Below are 10,244 nucleotides of genomic sequence, written 5' to 3'. Positions count from 1 at the left end.
GGGGTGTCATTTTAGCTGTGAGGATTTAGAGACCAGGTATATAAAATGTCTTGCAAAGTGCCCAGCAAGAAATAGTGATGACTAAGTAAAACATAGTTATTATAATTTGGGGAAGACTATAATGGTGATGGTGGTATGAGTTAACCCTAGCTGCTAGAAAAAAGAAATCCCATAGTTTCAGTTGCACAAAACAATAGATGTCCATTTCTTACACATGTAACAGTCCAATGCAGGGTTGGAGGCTAGAGGGTTATTTTCTTCCATATGTTGATATAAAGACCCAGGTTCTTTTCATTTTGTTGCTCTATCATCCACCAAGACTGCAGAGTTCACAGCCAGTAGAGGGGAAAGAGAGTGGAGAAGTTACCTCCACTTCCTGAAAGCGCTGGCCTGGCTGTAATCCATGTGTGGAGAAAGTGAAGTTTCTTATGGCCAGGACTCTCACCTGCCCCTGGTCAGCTTGCTCACTGCACACGTGTGGGCAATATGTTGTTACTGACTCTCTCTATATAAAGAGCTCCACCCAGTGCTCTGGGCTGCTACACAGCTGCAAGGATGCAGGAGAGTAGAGACTGAGATGGCTGCAGGGACAGAGAAGCCCAAAGGTAAAGACTGGCTTGCTGCATGCACACTTGCTCTGAGTGGATGGAATTCTAGTGATTGACCTGCCACTGTGGGAGTAAATTTGGGCGTAAACTCTTTCTCCCCAAGAACGTTCCACTGTCATTTTTTAGGTCACACTGAATCCATACTGAACTTGTCTGGGGCTGAAACTGATTGGCAAGACACCATGGCATTCCTATTCACATCACACTGGTGAGAACTGGGCACGTGGTCACCCCTGGTGATAAGGAGGGAGCTTCATCAATGACTGACTGTGAGTTTTCTTCCAGGGCTGACTGCATGTTGTTATAGGAGGTACCCACATTTTTGATGGGCAGTTAGCTTTTTCTGCTCCAGTGGTATCAGAAGAGTGAGAGTTTGGAATGACACAGATGCCTTAGGATGGGGCTAATCCTAGCCAGAACAACTCCTCAGAAGGGGCAGGGGCTTGCTAGTTAATTATGTAGAGGCTTGCTGCTTAAAATGTGCTCTCTGGCAAACAGCATGGGCACCACTTGATTGCTTGCTTGATGTGCAAAACCTCAGGCCCCCTCCCAGCCCTCTGGAGTAAAAATCTGTATTTACCATCGCCCCACCCCAGCCATGCAGATTCTGGTTCAGGAGGGCTGTGCCTGGGTCAAGATTCTGTATTGTTTCTACCCACCTCTCAGGTGATGCCAGTGTTGCTGGTGCACGGACCACACTCTGCGTTGCACGTATGCAGAGGACACCAATGTCAGCAGCTCAGCTCCTTTCTGAATGTCATGAGAATTTTCAGTGGCTATGTGAAAATGGGGGACCTATCACTGTCCCTCCCTTGTTCTGGTGGTCATCTGCACTGCAGGGATAGCAATTCTGCAAGAAGAAGGTGTAGTAGGATCCCAAGCTCTTGTTTTGTCTGAGAAAAGAGGAAATCCAGAGACCACCCACAGAGAGCCTGCAGCTCTGTTTTTACTGATATCTGGTGGCTGAGCAGAGAGATGCTCTTTTCAGATATGCAGTTAGAATCCATCTCTGGCAGACATGAATCTCTGACTGAGATTTACTTGTAATTGTCTGCTGCAAGTAGTGTTAGTTAATGAAGCCTGTGCTGGAGTCACACGGGTAATCACCTCTTCCCTCCTCTTGTCCTCCTTTCCTCTGTGACAGTTCATTCTTTTGGAAAAATTCATTAACCTACAGTAACACTTTTCACTGGTGACAACTCTAAGTAAAAGCAGACTGACATTCCTAACTTTTCACAGACAATTCTCTCAGCTCCCTGAGAATTGCACACAGTTTAGAACAAAAAAGAGCCTTGACTTGGGAACAGTGCTCCTGGTGTAAAAGCACTGAGCTGAGGCTCTGTGGATGCCTGTGAATTTGGCATGTATTACAAACTGATGGCCAAGACATCTCAGAAACTGTAGAGGGTGGGGAGAGATTTAATGTACACTCATCATCTACTTTGTGCAGCGTACTGTACTTTGCAAATGTAGTTTCTTAATACTCTAAATTGCTCGCAAACGGGAAGGGTAATGATATTTATTAAAATCTACTAGGCATTCTGTTTTGTGCAAATGTCACATTTGCTAGCTAATTTAATCTACATGCAACTCTGCAGAATGGACATTACTATTATCTTATAGATGAAGCAGGTGAGGCTTGGGGGGAGATTAAGTAACCTGTAGAGCCAGGATTTACATTCAACAACTCTTAACACCAAAGCTCACCCTCTTCCAACTTCATTACCAGCTCACTGTCAAAGTCAAGTGGTAGACTTTTAGAGGGGTGGGCTGCTCTTCTGTAGTTCCCAGATCCATGAGGTTGCTCAGCTTGGGTGTCAAGGAACAGTCTAGTATGGCAGCTGAGAGTGTAAACTTTGAGTTCAGTTCCTGTGTTCAACTCCTGCTTTAGCTGGGAGTTAAAATTGAATTACTTAGCTCTTCAGAGCCTCAGTCTCCTCAGCTATAAAATGGGGATAAAAATAGTACTGTCCTTATGGGATAACTGTGAGGAATAATGAGACAATTATTTTTAAATATAAAATATTTAAAATTAAATAAACTTTTATAGTATGAAAGTTTTAGTGTGATGCCAGATACAGAATAAGTGTTTGGTAAATGCTATTTATCATTAATATTAATAGGTGTAGAGTCAAGGTCTTTTCAAAGAAAAGGGACAGACTTCACTTAATTCAGATCACATAAATAAGGCAGGGTTACTTCAGAACCATGAAAAAGCGGCTTGACTGGGAAGCCAGACATTGAGGATCCTTCTCCATCTTCCCTGGGGCCACACATCATCATCATATCTGCTTCTCCTGTTGGAGTTGGGCCACCTTTCCCTTGATCAGACTCCTCTGTTTACTTATTTCACACAGTTCTTGATAAGCTTGCTTACAAATGTCCTGAGTCTGCATACTGTTTTATTCCAAACACCTGCCATTGATGACTTATAGATTAGTAGAACTTAAAATTAATGAGAGAGCATCTTGTGATTTGAAAGCCAGCAAGCAGGTGGAGCCCTCCAGGCTGGGGTCTGCAGTGATGTTGGCTGGGGTTCATGCTCTGCTGGGAGTCCAGGTCTCTGAAGCACTAGGTCTATGGCTGGGGCAGACAGCCAAATGTGTCTAGACCAGGGATTTGAATGATTTCTCTTAAGGCATTTTGGAAGCTCCTATTTTTTTCTCTTCCTGTCCTTTAGCCCATTGTTCATTTGGGCACAGGTAATTAATTGGCTTATTAAGGAATAAGAAATTGAAAATTAAGAATATGAGGTGATGAAAACCATTTCCCCAGAAATGGAAAATAGTGAAAACAAGCAGAGAAGGAGAGTTTCTTCTGTTTGGGCCTCTTATGAGGACCATCCTGTGCTTCAAGCCTTAAGGGACCTCTTTGGAACTTTAGACACTGCATTGTGTGGCCAGAGCTTGATAGGTGTTTCTCTGTTTTTGCCTGTCTCTTATGTCTTTAGAGATAATTGCTGCTACTTTTCATTAAAGTAGAATTTTCTTGGAGAGAATTACTTCCTTAACACATTGCCATTTTCATGGCCTGAGAGTCACCAGCAAGCTCTGGAGCCAGGATTGTGTTTTCATTTCAGATAACTAACTCACTGGAAATTATGAGCATACCACACCAGCACATTGAGGAAGCTCCTAAATAAACACCTACCAAAAACTCTGGTAGGGTCAGCTTCTCATCTGTGACTGGGCATTATGAGTATTGCATGGAAGCTTTAAGTAAATGGCTTGGGGCTTAAAAGAATCCAGATGGATCTAGAACCTTTCCTTCCACCTAGGGTAGGTGAGGTGAGACTAGAGATAGATCAGGACTCATGTTGAATTTTCAGCTTTATTATAAACAATCATTTACTCATTCATATATTCAGTCAAAAATATTGAGGTTTATTAGAGTAATACTCATGACATTCGTTTATGGTCTCCTACATGCCCAGACTCTTTGCAGTTAGCTGGTGCTGATGAGTCCTCTTGGCCATGGCTCTGAGTGGGCATGTTACTCTGAGGCCAAAATATTCAATTGCTTGCACGAAACCCTTCTGAGTATGAGCAGCCCCAGTGACTGAGGAAGGTATATGTTCCGTAGCTACCATAGAATGGTGGAGTTTCTGTGTCACTGGGTGCCCAAGTGACTACGTGGAGCAGAACCCACTACCAATGAGTGGTGCACATGTAGCACGAGTCATAAGTAGACCTTTATTGTGTTTTATATCACTGACATTTGAAGTTTGGAGATTTGGTTCTGTGGTCTTACCAGTCTATCCTGCTTAATTCAGGTGGGCACTGTTAAATAACAGATCAACTGAATAAAACTATTCATAGTTCCTGTGGAGTTATGGTTTAGTCAAGGAGACACAAATTGTTCAAACTATCATGCAAGTAAACAATTAAAATTTGAAAGTGCTACAGAGAGTGTCAGGTGTGTATGGTGAAATGTTCATAGCTCTCTTTGCTCAGCGTGGACCCAGTCAACCTTGGCCTGACCTTGTATCATCATCATAGAATTGGGAAAATTGTGAAAACATCTTTGCATGGCTATAAGGACATAACTGCATACAGCGAGGTCAACCTGAGTCTTAGAGACACAATGCTAGTGCTCAGCATAGGCAGACTCACCAAAGGGCTTCCCTTTTCTGAATTAATAATTGTAGCAATAATCATGGTAATAATAGAGATAACCAATATGCAGGGTAGGTGAACAAACCAGACAAATTTCTGCTGTCATTGAGCTTATCAACTACTAGGTAGGTTTACTCCTGAGGAAACTTGCTTGGTGAATTCAAAAGACTTAAAATCAGGAGGGGGAGAAGAAGAAGAATGCAAGACGTATAGGCATGGTTTCTGGACCTGCTCATATACGTAGGGACAGTCTCCAGGGAAGGTGAAGTTGTTAGGCCCACACCCCAAAAAGGGCTGTTCACTTTTTCTGTATTACTGTTCCAGTATGCTCAATTATTCTGCATACCTGCCAACCCATTACTTATCTGTAGGTAGTTACTTTGTTCATTGAGAAAAGGCCTGGCTGATGTGCTTTATAATTTCCCTGGGACTGGTGGATGGTCATGTGGACAAGGGGCAGTGATAACCCACGGAGGACGATGGATGTGCATGTGGCTCATGAACTCCTAAAGAGGATAGCTTGGACTTGTCCCCTGTTAATACTTTGCATGGTGCCTAGCACTGATATAGGTGTTCAGGAAATACTTAGTACATAATTTTGTATTTAGTATAGGACATTTTGCCTATAAAGCATTTATAGGAAAAAGATAAGTCTTGGATTCTTATTATATTTTCCCTTTAATCTGATGCATCCTGTTGATTCACCGTAATGTGTATTGTTATGATTAATTTTATGTGTCAACTTGGCTGGGCCTCAGTGCCTAGTTATGTGGTCAAACATTATTCTGAGTGTTTGTTGACAGTGTTTTTGGGTTTAAATTAGTGAACTTTGAATGAAGAACATTGCCCTTCATCATGTGGGTGGGCCTCATCCAGTGAGCTGAAGGCCTGAATATAACAAAAGACTGACTTCTTCCGAGGAAGAGGGAATTCTGCAGCAGAGAGCCTTCAGACTTCAGTGGCAGCAATGACTCTTCCCTGGGTCTCTGACTCAATGGTCCACTCTGTATGTTTTGAGTTTGCCACCTCCATAATCACACGAGTCAGTTACCTAATGAACCTCTTCTATAATATACACATCTCATCTATTGGTTTTGTTTCTCTGGAGAACACTAATACAGATAGTTATTTAACCTTTCAAATCCCCACATTTATCCAATACCTACTAAGTGCCTGGTATTACTAGGGAAACAGGGGAGAGCCATATTATTTGCCTTCAAACTCTTTATTCACTCATCATTTATTTAGAAAATATGGAATATTTCCTATGTTGCAAGCACTGTTCTATGCCCTGAGTTACAGCAGAATGAAACACACCTAAATTCTTGCCCTCAAGAGAGCTGATGATCTAGTGAGGGAACATAGGGAAAACCAAAGTATACAAGTAAAATCAAACAAAGTACATATGTTAGATGGTGATAGGTAATATGGGCATATCTGAGGTTAGCAGTGAGCTAATTTAAGAAGCGTGGTCTGGAAAGGTCTTTATGTTAAGATGAAATTTGAGCAGCAACCCAAAGGACACATAGAAGTGGGTCATGGGCTGTCTGGGAGAAGAGAGCCCCATGCTGCATGCAAAGGCTGCGCACTAGGAGCCCGTGTAACCAGCAAGAGAAGGAAGGCAGTGTGGTTAAAGTGGAGGGAGCCTAGCATGAGAAGAAGTCACATCATGGGTCATGTTGTATAGAGTCTTTTAAGCCATTTTAAGAATTTTGTCCTGATTCAGAAGGAAGCCATTTGGAGACTTTATGCAGAGTCATTGCATTTAAACAGAGGCAAATTTTAAAGGCTCATTCCAGGTGATGTGGAGAGAATAGGATATAGGGGTATAAACAGAAGTGGGAATTCCACTTAGGCTATTGCAATAACCCTAGTGTGAACTGGTGTTGGATTGGGCCAAAGTGGCTACAAAGTGGTGGTGAGGTTGGGTTATGAATATCTTTTGAAGATAGAGCTGGTATGATATGATGATGGATTAGAGGTGGCCTCTTAGGGAGAGGGAGTTGTGGATGGGTCCAAGGTTTTGGTTGGACCAAATTCAAATGATGGAGTTGTCATTTACTGAGAATTACACAAGAAGATTGACATTGGTTGGTAGAACATCAGACAATAAACCAGAGCAGGTCAGCTGATAATTACAAAATTCAGGTGCTAATTTGTAATTAAGGAATTCCAGTTTTTCTTCTTGAAGAGTAGCCAACAATGTGGCTAATCCTGAATCGTAAACTAGGATTTCCTATTTACTTCCATATCTTCATGGATATATGAAAATGACTGCAGCAGTTAAGATCTTCAGAATTCTATAGGACATTTACATATCTCAGTTCTCAGAAATTACTATGGTTTGGTCAGCATTATTAAAGGCCCGGGCTTTTGAGTGGGTCTCTTTGAAATCGCATAGCTTTGCAATTAACCAGATCTGTGACTTTGGGCAAGTCATCATCCTCCCTATATCCCATTTTCCCTATTTAGGACACAAGTATGATAGTAAACCTGTGATTAGCAATAGTATATGCTTCATTTAGTGATGATACATATTAGGTCATAAACTCTTCTCTGGCATCCAGTGAATTCTCAGTAACTGTTAGCTCCTAATAACACGATTGCAAGCGTTATTCAATACAGCTCTGGGGACTTTGTACATCTGTTGAAATTTGTTCATTATATTAATTTCACATCTACAGTTTGGAATAAAAGAGGATACCTCCTGACACTGTCCCCCTGCCACATAATAGTCACAAACCTGTTCCTAACCACTGATGTCCATGAGTGTAGTGGCCTCTGAGAAACTTCATTCAGACTTAAGGACAACATCTTCCTGTTTTCTCTTCCTACTCTGTTTGCTCCTTTCTGAAAATAAGATGCAAGAAACTTGTCTTCCCCATGTGGCTGTGATTGCCAATCTTAAATTCAGTCACAGAAACCCCATTAGTACATAAAGTCTGTATATTTGCTTGGTCCTTTTTCTTTCATCTGTTTACTTTTCATATTTAAAACCCCCCACAAGAATAGCTAACATTAACTGAATCTTTGCTGTGAATCAGCCACAGGGTTAAGCGTGCTTTCAGTGTTACTTTATTATCACCCTGGGCCCTGCAAAGCTGGTATTATGATCGTCCCCCATCTACAAGTACAGAAACTAAAGCTTGGAGAGATTATCTGGCTGATCTGGAACTTGGTCAAACTTGAAAACTCATTCTTTCAGCCCTTTTCCATTCTCCCTCTTGGAGTATAAATGGTATACACAGCATTTTAATTTACTGCCCCTTTTATTCCCCATCTTTCTGGTCTTTCCATTTTCTTTTATCTTCCTTACCTTCCTCTTCATTCTCCTTTCTTTGGCTCTGTTTGTTATAGGAAGTCTACAATGCCACTGGGCAAAGGTGGCAGAGCAGGATTCGGGCTTGCCACTTCTCTCCCTTCCCTCCTAATCCTTATCTGACCTCCTGAGGCCTGAGGTCCCGTCCCGCCCTCCTCCTTCCCCACGGAGCTGTTCAGCCTGCATGCTCAGAAATGTTTGCCCAGGGAAGTGGAAGTAATGATAGCAAGAGAAGCCTGTTGTGAAAGGGTGCAAAGAGCCAAACACTAGAGAGAGATTTAGAGCTGGAATTAAGGTTTTCCAAGTTTGAAGGTAAGACTGCCTGTCCCCTAGACCTAAGTCTGACCCGCTCTTTTGTTATCACTGGGTCTTGGGCAAGTTTCTTCATCTGAACTTGGGAAAAGCAATGTCCCCTACCTCGGAGTGTTGAGAAGGTTCCCTGAGGAGGCCAGTGCAGGGCCTGCCCACTTGGTGACTCCATTCCTGCTCTTCTACAGTCCTTAAATGTGTGAGGAGCATGTTCTCCTGGCAAGCAAGCCCCACTCCTCTGTGTGAGAGGGACTTAGGGCATTAACTCAGCACTACCACTGCCAATGGTATGAACCTGGGCAAAGTGCTTTGCCTGTTGTTTCTTCTGGTTTTAAAATACTGTAAACCCTACTTGGATGAGGGATTTTGAGTAAGTCTTTTTGACATTCTCAAAATGTAGTAATTCTCTTTGGTTTTACCAAGAAATGTGCACAAAATATTTTTCTGTTCCTCCCCTTTCCATCCCTCTCCGTGTTTCAGATTCCCATTGTTGGGGGATGGCCTTTTGAGTGGGGGGTGCTGTAGTTATGGCTTATGAGGTAAGGCTCAGGAGTAAAGATCTCTGTGTTCACATAAGTTGATAAGTCACTAGTGTTTCAGTTCTGTTCTAATTATCTTTAAAGTGTGTCAAAAATATCGTTCCATTAAAATGTTAACATCAAAGATGTTACAAGCAGGTCAGTATAACGAAATGTTTCATGTCCACCCATCCATCTCGTAGGGTTGTACGAGGATAAAGTATAGACAATCTATGCGGCAAAGCTTTGTAACCTAAGTTGCTGTAGAAGTGTTAAGTACTAATGTTGCAAAGCATGTCTTTCGAGATCCACTAAGATGCAATATCCTAACCTCTTTAAGTTGACCAGTAAATTGATTCCATAAAGGAGGGCAACAGGGTAGGGGGAAATTAGTGTGATATGGGGTAAGTCAAGGACAGCTCTTGGGAGGAGGTGAGCCTGGGTTGTGTCTCCGAGGTGGCTTGGAGAGACAAGGGTGTGAAGAGCTCTCAGCGCTGGAGGTGAGACCTGACAAGCTGGGGGCAGGGCCCTAGCGTCAGAGCCTTGAACTCTGCTGCTTGACAGGAGTACACCTTGCTTTTTCTGAGAGAATATGAATGAGTTCTATTAGTTCAGCTCGGCGGGGAGAGCTTTCACCCTGGATCGATCCCCATGCTGTCAGCGGGCAACTGAGACATTTGAAGCAGAGCAGCCAGCCCCTCTTCCTCCGCCCACCTCTGCCTTCATGGTCAGGAGCCAACAGAGACAGCCTCACACAAACCATCAACCTGGCTAAACCCAGATGGGGAGAGGTAAGTATTTTTTATTTTCATTATTTTTGTTTCAGCCACTCACACTATCATGCTTTGTAAGAACTCTTAGATTTCAGAGAGTAAATCATTAATATCCAATTTTGGGAAAGTCAGTCATATGTAACTGAAGCATTGGCAAAGTAAATGGAAAGTGGAGGCTATGAGCAGGGTATTAATTATCCTGTGCTGCAGACAGGTGTTTATAGGTGCCATCTAGCTGGCTGCCAGGCTGCACTGGCTGTAATCAGGGAGATTCATGTCCACAGGGGCACATCTTCCTGTTCTTGATGAGCAGCCCACAAGCTTCTGCAATATTACTGTGAATTCAGAAAAAATAGAATCTCTATTGATAATGTACATGAGGGCATAGCATCTTAGAGAGCCGTATCCCTTCCCCTCAGGCAGGTTTGTTAGAATAATTGTTGTGGACATTTCTGAGCACACTTGTAATAGAAAATGAAACCAGACATGGCCTTTGGGAATTGCAGCAAATGGGCCTGGGATGGGGTCTCCCCACCTTGCATGGGGATTGATGAATGTACTCTTGAGGTAAGTAGTAGTATATACAAGAAGTGTAAACTGAT

General features: G+C 42.6%; 1 long non-coding RNA gene across 1 annotated transcript; it reads left to right on the top strand.

Moving 5' to 3' along the window:
- The first annotated feature begins 554 nt into the window (after nucleotides 1-554).
- On the top strand, nucleotides 555-9,652 carry LOC140850582 (uncharacterized). Its single transcript, XR_012133523.1, has 3 exons — nucleotides 555-605; nucleotides 735-816; nucleotides 9,434-9,652. It is a non-coding gene; the product is annotated as an uncharacterized lncRNA (long non-coding RNA).
- The last annotated feature ends 592 nt before the right edge of the window (nucleotides 9,653-10,244 follow it).

Source organism: Manis javanica, chromosome 7, assembly GCF_040802235.1.
Source record: "Manis javanica isolate MJ-LG chromosome 7, MJ_LKY, whole genome shotgun sequence".
NCBI classification, from domain to species: Eukaryota; Metazoa; Chordata; class Mammalia; order Pholidota; family Manidae; genus Manis; species Manis javanica.
Note: the sequence above shows the minus strand (reverse complement) of the source record. Positions and strands in the feature narration are given on the sequence as shown.